We start from the raw sequence: 9409 nt of genomic DNA on the forward strand, positions 1-9409 counted from the left end.
GGATCAAACCCAGGGCTTCCCACTTGCTAGGCAAGCACTTATCTAATGAAGCTATGTCTCCCACCCACACAGTTACGACTGGTGAGGATCTGCATAGATGAAAACTTGTAAAACTTATAATTTTATTAGGACATTAGTTTTATAAATGGGGTACATATTATTTCTCTTTCATAGATTCATAAAAGAGAGCATTTTTTGCAATGTATATATTCCTTTCTCCTTTGAGACACAGTTTTACTACCTGCCTTATCCACCTGCCTCAGCCTTCCGAGTGCTGTGAGACCCTCACAGCAATCCACCTGCCTCGGCCTCCTGAGTGCCGGGACTAAAGGCATGCACTATTACATCTCAACAGATTTATCCTATTATAGAAAATGAAACCAGAGACTGTTTCCTTGTGATCTGGACCTTGGGTTGTTTCTTGGGTTTAAGTTACAGATATCACTTGAGCATTTTTTTCATCGAACTCTTATTTTCTCTTGTGAAGGCACGCACAGAGGTCCATCCATCTTATGAATGGATACAGCATACTTCTCATTGCTGGCTTCTTTGTTCTGTTCATTGATAGCTCTAAACTGGTTTCATCACGCAGTTGGCTCCCTCATCAATAAGCTGAAACAAAACGGTGGCATATGCTCAGCAACTATAATGAGCTGGTTGTCAAAAAAAAATTGAAAATTTAACTTTGGAAAGTCTACAACAGTTGTTCTAGTTTGCTTCTCTGTTGCTGTGATAAACACCATACTCAAAAGCAACTTAGGGAGAAAATAATTTATTCGACTTATACTTCCACATTGTTGTTATACTTTCATGCCATGATTGGGGGAGGTTGGAGCAGGAACTCTAGGGAGGACGTTGGAGTCAGGGACCTTGGAATACTGTTGCTTCTTGCCTTGTTTTCTAGGGTTGCTCAGCTAACATTTGTATACAATGCAGGGCTACCTGTCCGGAGAATGGTGCCACTGACAGTAAGCCAAGCTCTCCCCTAACAAGCAAGATAGTAGTCACCCATGGGTGTGGCTACAGGCCAGTCTGACTTAGCCAATCACTCAGTTGAGACTCCCTCTTCCCAAGAGACTCTTGACTGTGTCAAGTTGAAAATAAAATCTAGCCTGGACAAAAAGTATGTATCCCTTTGGGTGTCTCCTCAAACAACTGTGAAAACTGGGGACCTGATTAGGATTAGTGTAGAAAACATGGATACCCTTGACCGAGAGATACCGACACATGTTTAATGTCATCTTGACAAGAGGCTGAGGACCTTTTTCCTAGAACAAATACAACAAGCTTTTGCCCATATTGCTTTTTTTTTTTTAATTACCTCAGGCATGCTGTTCTGAATGCTAGACTCTTACCACTTTCTTATAGTCTTCTATCGAGCAATATATTCACTATATTCAGTCATTTTAGGTTTAATGATTTTTCTCCAACCTGCACCTTTTAGATTCTTCTGGCCATTTAGTTTTGCCTGTTCTCTCTCTCTCTCTCTCTCTCTCTCTCTCTCTCTCTCTCTCTCTCTCTCTCTCTCTCTCTCATTTTAGCTTTTACTAGCCACTCTCTAAAACAGGAGTCTGCTGCAGGATCTTTGATCCTTTGCCCACTACCTATAACGTTAAAATTATGCCTGCCTATCTTTACCCTCTACTCTCCATTCTCATGATCTGACTTGTTACCAGATCACATTTTATATGTGTCTCAACAGGCCACAGCCTTCCACTCCTGTGTCCCTGAGAAGGAATTGTGCCTGAGAAGAAGATGGACTTAGGCAGCAGATGAGGTTGGGTCAGAGCACCAACTCTTCTGGGAAGGGACATTTTGTGAGGAAGTCCTCAGCCTTTTGAGACCCTGGTAATCTATCATTTCCTGATGATCCTTGTCACTGTGGAGATTAAGGTGGTGCCATAGATGGACTTCTGTTTGTTAAGGCTGTTATTTATCCAATTAACTCAACTCAGTAATGAAACAGGCACCCACTCTGCATTGGTATACAAAGCCCTGTAATTACCAAGTTGATGCCAGATTAATTAAAGTCCTATTAATCAAAGTCCCCTTGACTAACTTCAAGATGCATATAATCCATTTAACAAACATCAGTGTAGAGTGATACTTTGTGGATGTCGCTTGGATAAGCTATCATACAGATGCAGGAATCATTCTGTACAAGAATCCTTACTCCAACCTTGCTCAGTCAGCAGGTCAGTGTGAACCCAGAAGCCAGCACTGCATCATCACTAGTTGCTTAAGCTAGCCTGATGTCTACCAACACAAAATACTTTTCATTCAGGCCTGGTGGCACAGCTTTGTGACCCCAGCTACCCAGGAGTCTGAGGCAAAGGGATGCTAAGTTCAAAGCCTGCCTGGAGTACAGGAAGAGAGTTCCAAGTTAGCCCAGAGACCCCTTGATTCCAAATATAAAGAAGGCTAGTGGTGGAACACTTGCTTGACATATGTGAGGGCCTGGATTCATTCTTCAATAGTGTAAATCAAGAATAAAAATATCCATGGTGTGTTGCAATGATTATTTCTGCCTTGATATCATGATGCTGGTTTTCTGGAGCGGTCTCTGTCAATTGATATGAAGAGATACTATGGCTTAGGTAACTGTTTTGAAAGTATTCAGCTGGGGCCTTATAGTTTCAGAGGCTTAGTCCATTGTCGTCATGGCAAGAAACATGGCTGCATGCCTGGCACTGGTACCTTAGCAAGTACTTCCTTTCCCTGGTGACCAAACATTTCAATATATGAGGCCACCGTCATTCAGACCACCGCAGTCTCTTTTCAGGTATGCAGCCTGGCTGGTCCTAGTTCGAGCTTGTATTGCAGGGTTCTCTACTGAGTGGGAACTTAGGACCCTGCCACTTCCCTGATGAGATCTAGAGCCAGGCACCCCAACCTGCAGATTCCTCAGGAGAAGCTCCACATGTCATTCAGCACACAGCTTGGAGTGAGTTTTGCCTTGACACAGTTTCCTGGAAACAGGCACGTTTTGAAATCTTTGATTAAATCGATCATGGCCTCTGGGATGGCTCATGTGTCCGTAAAGATTATTAATAATTTCCAGTCGAGTGGCTTCCCATTGTTTTTAGGATGAGATGAATAATTCAACAAAGCTGTGACATTTGCCCTGTTCCTCTGTGGGTTGGGAGTAGAGTGTGGGTTCAGTGGAGAAGTGATGATTCATCCCAAAACTCCCTTGCTTCTGTCTCAGGGAAGGACTGTCACACGCATCCTCTCAATGTCTCCCTGTCCCACGAGCTATCCCTCCATGACCAGTCAATCTCCTTTATCCTTGCACTTGCTTCAACCTTGGCTTTGACACAGAAAATCCCCCAAGATCTGGCTGGCACTCGGATGAGCTTTCCGCTTAACAATCAGCCCGAGACTGCCGGCTCACTCCCCTACTGTCAGCGGCTGAAGAACTGCCATCATTTTGCCCAGGTTTGAAGCATGACTGAGCTGCAATTGAGTCCTGCCTCTGCTCACAAATCTCTGGCAGCATTTGGCAGGCGGAGCTGCTTTGAGGAATCAGAAGCAGGCTTTGCCCCACTTCTAGAACAATACAGACTTCCTCAGTGGCTGAAGCCACACCTGTGCGCTCAATTAGTGAAAGCAGAGTTTCTTGCCAGCTTCCTCTGAGTCCAAAAACTGCGCTGCTATTCCATATGCTTTCTCCATTATCTTTTAAAGTAAGTAGAGGGAGACATGATTAGCCTTATAACAAGATTAAGAAATCAGCGCAAAGAGAGATTTGCACAGTTCAAGTTCGCTTAGGTCGATTGAAGGAAATCGTTGGCATACAAAGATCCTGCCCCTTGTCACCTGGCCCTTTTCCTTTCCTACACTCCTTCTCAATTTCTGCCCATTATCAAAATGAATTTTATAATCTTGTGATCAGAGCACATATCTAATATGGTAGACATATGCAAAGGTTTAGAAATATTTTAAATCCTGCAGACTAAGAGGAAAAATAAATTATTCCGCCCACGTGGAAGGTGACAGTTATAATAGTTAAGCTCCACAAGTCGCGTCAAGACTTCCTGGTTTCCTGTATAAAAAGGAAGCAAGGAGTCAGGAGAGCTGGTTCAGAGGTTACGAGCACGCGCTGCTCTGACAGAGGACCTGAGTTTGGTTCCCAACACTCATGTTCAGTGATTCACAACTGCCTGTAATGCCAGCTCCAGAGAATCTGACTTCTGGCCTCCAGGACCATTCCATTCATGTGTACATGGGAACACACACCATTGAATTTAGCTGCCTCAAATTCCTGTCTTGATTTCCCACAGCAATGAAATACAACCTGGAATTGAAAGCCAAATAAGCCTGTTCTTGAATTGCCTTTGTCAGGGTATTTAATTATGGCAACAGAAAGGGAAACCAGGATAGCAGCCAGTCTTGTTTGATGCTGGAGTAAGAACCCAGCACTTCAGCTGAGTCATGTGACCACCCTTTGTTAACGGGATTTCCAGAGAACAAAGGGGAACAAAGTACTGGAAGTAGAATGCTGAGGTTACACTAGCTATCCTGTGTCACCCTCATCAGAATGTCTCCCCAAAGTGCTGCAGCACAAGGAGCAAGAGCCTTGTATATCAACCGAGACCTGCCGGCCAACAGTAAGAAGCAATACCACCACAGCCATGCACAGCCATGTCTGATCCAGTAAGACACTTAAAATCACTCAGTTTGAGAGTGATTTATTATGTTATTTTAAAAAATATTTATTTTTATGAGTGTGCATTGTGCCCGTATATATGTATCTATGTGTGTGCATGTATGTTCATATACATGTTGTTCATATGCATGTATGCATATGTATATGTGAGCATGTATGCATGTATGTAAGTATGCACATGTGTGCATGTATACATGTGTGCATGCATACACATGTGCATGTATGTTTGTATGCATGTGTGTGCATGTGTGCATGTATGCATGTGTGTTCATGTATGCATGTGTGCATATGCATGTATGTATGTGTGCATATCTGTGCATGTGTGTGCATATGTGTATGTATGTATGTATGATTGTGTGTGCATGTATGCATGTGTGTGTGTGTGTGTGTGTGTGTGTATCTTTACCATACATGTGCAGATGCTCACAGAGGCCAGAGGCCATCAGTTGCTCTGGAGCTGGAGCTACAGGTGGTTGTGAACCATGAAAGTGACCATCTTTAACTGCTGAGCTATTTCTCTAGCTCTGTGCTCCATTAAAAAAAATAATAAATCCATTAATACATAATTTCGGGGGAAAGTCTTTCACCTTCTTTTTAAGTATACTATATTATGAATTCTGAAAAAAATTATAAGCATGTAGCCAACACCACAAGCACAACACAGAATTCTTCCTTGATTGCTCATTCCAACAGCTCCTCTCTCTCTCTCTCTCTCTCTCTCTCTCTTTCTCTCTCTCTCTCTCTCACACACACACACACACACACACACACACACACACACACACACACACACACACCTTCCTAGGCCCTGGCAGCCTCAGGGCTCATCTCTGACATCACCATTTTGCCCTGTGTAAGGAGGCAGATAAGATGCACACTTTTGATGGACCATCTAGAGACTGCCGAATCCAGGGATCCATCCCATAATTAGCTTCTAAACGCTGACACCATTGCATACACTAGCAAGATTTTGCTGAAAGGACCCAAATATAGCTGTCTCTTGTGAGACTATGCCGGGGCATAGCAAACACAGGAGTGGATGCTCACAGTCAGCTATTGGATGNATCACAGGGCTCCCAATGGAGAAGCTAGAGAAAGTACCCAAGGAGCTAAAGGGATCTGCAACCCTATAGTTGGAACAACATGATGATCTAACCAGTACCCCAGAGCTCTTGTCTCTAGCTGCATATGTATCGAAAGATGGCCTAGTCGGCCATCACTGGAAAGAGAGGCCCATTGGACTTGCAAACTTTATATGCCCCAATATAGGGGAATGCCAGGGCCAAAAGAATGGGAATGGGTGGGTAGGGAAGTGGGGGGCGGTATGGGGGACTTTTGGGATAGCATTGGAAATGTAATTGAGGAAAATATGTAATAAAAAATATTAAAAATTAAAAAAAAGAAAGTCACTGGCTATTAATGTTAACAAGACATTATGTAACAATGCTGAAATAAAGTAAATCAGTAAAAAAAAAAAAAAAGATGCACACTTTTGCACCCGCCTTTCCTTAAATGACCTGAACCCAACTCATATTGCTGTTTGTTGATAATTTGTTATTACTATCAAATTTATCCCACCATGTGGTTCACTCCACCCCAATTTACTTATAGCCCCTTCCCCCACCTTGTGGATGTAGGGTCGCTTCTGATTTGGGCCAGGAGCAGACACTTGTTGAGATGGTCTTCTTCTTTCTCACAAGGTATATGTGTGCAGTGAACTTTTGGTCAACTTGACAGAAGCCAGGGTCATCTGAGAAGGGGAAACTTCAGTTGCAAAAGTTCCCTCCATTGGACCTGACTTTAGGCAAGTCTGGGGGGGCGGGCATTTTCTTGATTAATGACTGATGTGCGAGGGTACAGCCTATTGTAGGCAGGGCAGTGTCACCCCTCAGCAGGCAGCTGGTGATATCATATCCATGGTCAGCAAGGGGAGAAAGGGAGAGAGAGAAACATATACAGATACAGAGAGAGAGAAACAGAGAGACAGAGAGACACACAGAGAGAAAGAGACAGAGAGGCAGAGAGAGACAGAGAGACGGAGAGATACAGAGTGAGGCAGGGAAGGGGGAAGAGGAGAGAGATGGAGGGCAGAGGAAGGGGAAAGCTGGTGCTAACAGGCATTCATCTTTTTACACAGACCCCAGACATGGGATGGTGCCATCTAGATCCTTCTAGAATGAGTCTTTTCACCTCAATTAATTCAATTTAGAAATGGACTCACAGACATGCCCAGAGATTTGTCTCCCATGGGATTCAAGGTCCTGTCAGGGTGACAGTCAATATTAAACTCCAGAGTAGGGAATTCCAGCATGGTTTTTGTGTTGGAATCTTCTCCAGGATTACCGTGTAGCCTTTCTGCATTCTAGGTACAGAGCAGGGTCTCTCTCGAGTGGGAATTTATTATGGCCATTTTTGGATACAGGTAGGCCATAGAATTTCTTTATGGATGACTACTAGCAAGAATGGAAAGCAAAGGTGAAATTGATATTTTTTTTAGAATGCCCAGTGCTACTTTCTATTGTCTCCCACAGTGCAATAAAATGTATCTGCTCTTTGATACATACTGACTGCCTGGGCTAACAGGCAATTGCTCTTTACCTTTCCCCCCTCTCATTTCATCTTCATATCTGTCACCAGGGCCTCCTGCCTTATCCACTGACTGCAAGTGCTTTAAACATCAGCCTGAGTTACCTCATTAGTTATGTTTTCTTCCAGCCAGAATCAGATCTTCAGGGCTGGAGAGATGGCTCGCAGTTAAGAACACCTGACGGTCTTGCAGAAGACCCAGGTTTGGTTCCCAGCACCTCTAGATAGATGGCAGCTCATAACCATCTGTGACTTGAGTTCCTGGGGTCTGGTGCCCTCTTCTGGCCTTCTGGGCACCAGGCTCTCGGCACACTGTAGTATGCATAAATGCATACAGGTGAAGCATCCATATGCAAAAAATGGGGTTGATTTAACAAACAAACAAACAAACAAACAAACAACAACAACAACCAAAAAAAAACAGACTTCTGTATTCCAGAAATGAGTTTCTTCAGTAGGGAGATTTCAGAAATGTGTTCTCGTTTAAAACTGTTTCAAAGGTAAAGCAGGTCGGTGGCCTTCCAGGAGCTTCCCTGAGAGATGAAATGTCTTAAATGAAATCTGCTTTCTAACTGCCTGATGCCATTTAGCATAATCCATCTTAATTACTGTCAATCCTAAAGGAGAGAAAACTAAGGGAATACAAAATTGGATTTTATGTATTGCTGATTGGTGGCTGGTTTAATGGCTGCCCACATCAAGTTCAAAGGCATTGGATAAGCAGTTGCAAAGCCCTGGCTTGTGGAGGCTGGCTCAGACCTAGGACCAATTTGCTTTTTAATGATTTTTGTGTGGGGGGGTCGCGATGGGGGTCCATAGACACAGATCAAACCTTCCTCCAATATCCTATGATTTTTATCTCAGTCATATTTATCAGCATCATTTGTAGGGATGTCTGCTCCAAGGAAGCAAATGCTGCCACTCACTCAGTTAACAAAGGACCGAAACTAAGTTTCAACTTTATGCTCCTCTTGTGAGCCATGGAGGAACTCGCCTCCCCAGAGAGGAGAGGGAGAAAAGAGGAGTGTGTGCTGCTGAGAAGTCAGATTGTCCCAAACTGGGAACAACAATGTTCACTAGAGCCACACTGGCTACCGGGAGAGGAGGGTTCCCTCTGCTTGGCCATGGTCTGCCTGCCTGGGATACTGATGCAGTTCTCCTGCATGGAATGTTGAGCGGACCCTAATGGGACTTCCTTGTTAGCATTCTAAAAGGAACTCTCTTCTCTCCAGGTACTATTACAGTTCTCTCTCTCTCTCTCTCTCTCTCTCTCTCCACACACACACACACACACACACACACACACACACACACACACACATATTTTATGGGAGACTACAGGTAAAACTTATGGAGGTGAGCTTTCCAACAAATCCTGGTCTTTCTCCTGGAAAGTTTGATCTCCTTTTGTGTCAAAAACCTAACCTAGCCTGATGATGACCTTGCTCCTGTGCCACGAAGAGAACATCTTGAGTCACTGGAGGAAACCGTGGGGACAGAGCCAGGAAGCTGCTGGAGAAATCAGTGACAAATGGTTGGAGATGTAGTAGAGTGCTTGCCAAGCATCTGTGAAGCCCTAGATGCTATCCCAGTACCCCAGCACCAGCACCACCAGTACCACCACCACGACAACCATCACCACTCACCAGGAGCAGCAACACCACCACCACCACCAAAAGCAATGGCACCAAGAGTTAGAACTACACAGAGGGTTCATCTCTGAATACTGTGCTCCTTACAGTCCTCCTCTCCATGTTCCTCTGTGCTCCTCTCCATGTTCCTCTGTGCTCCTCTCCATGTTCCTCTGTGCCCCCTCTCCATGTTCCTCTGTGCTTCTTTCTGTGCTGCTCTCAGTGCTCCTCTTGGTGCTCCTCTCTGTGTAACACCCACCTCTTCTATTGATGAGTCACTATTTCCAAATCACATGATGTAGGGCACATGGTTCCCAAGAGTACCTAGATTTTCGGCTCCCATCTGTCCTTGACACAGGGACACACCATCTTCCCTCATGTTCATAAAATAAAATCCTAAGGAAGAACTTAGACTGATCAAGATATCTGCTCCCATGGGTCCAGGGCAAGAGCACACCTATGACTGGCCTTATCTGAGCCAAAAGGAAGACATGGCCCTGCTGCTGACTAGAGTTGCTTTGCA

The sequence above is a fragment of the Mus caroli genome, chromosome 9 (genome assembly GCF_900094665.2).
Source record: "Mus caroli chromosome 9, CAROLI_EIJ_v1.1, whole genome shotgun sequence".
NCBI lineage: Eukaryota > Metazoa > Chordata > Mammalia > Rodentia > Muridae > Mus > Mus caroli.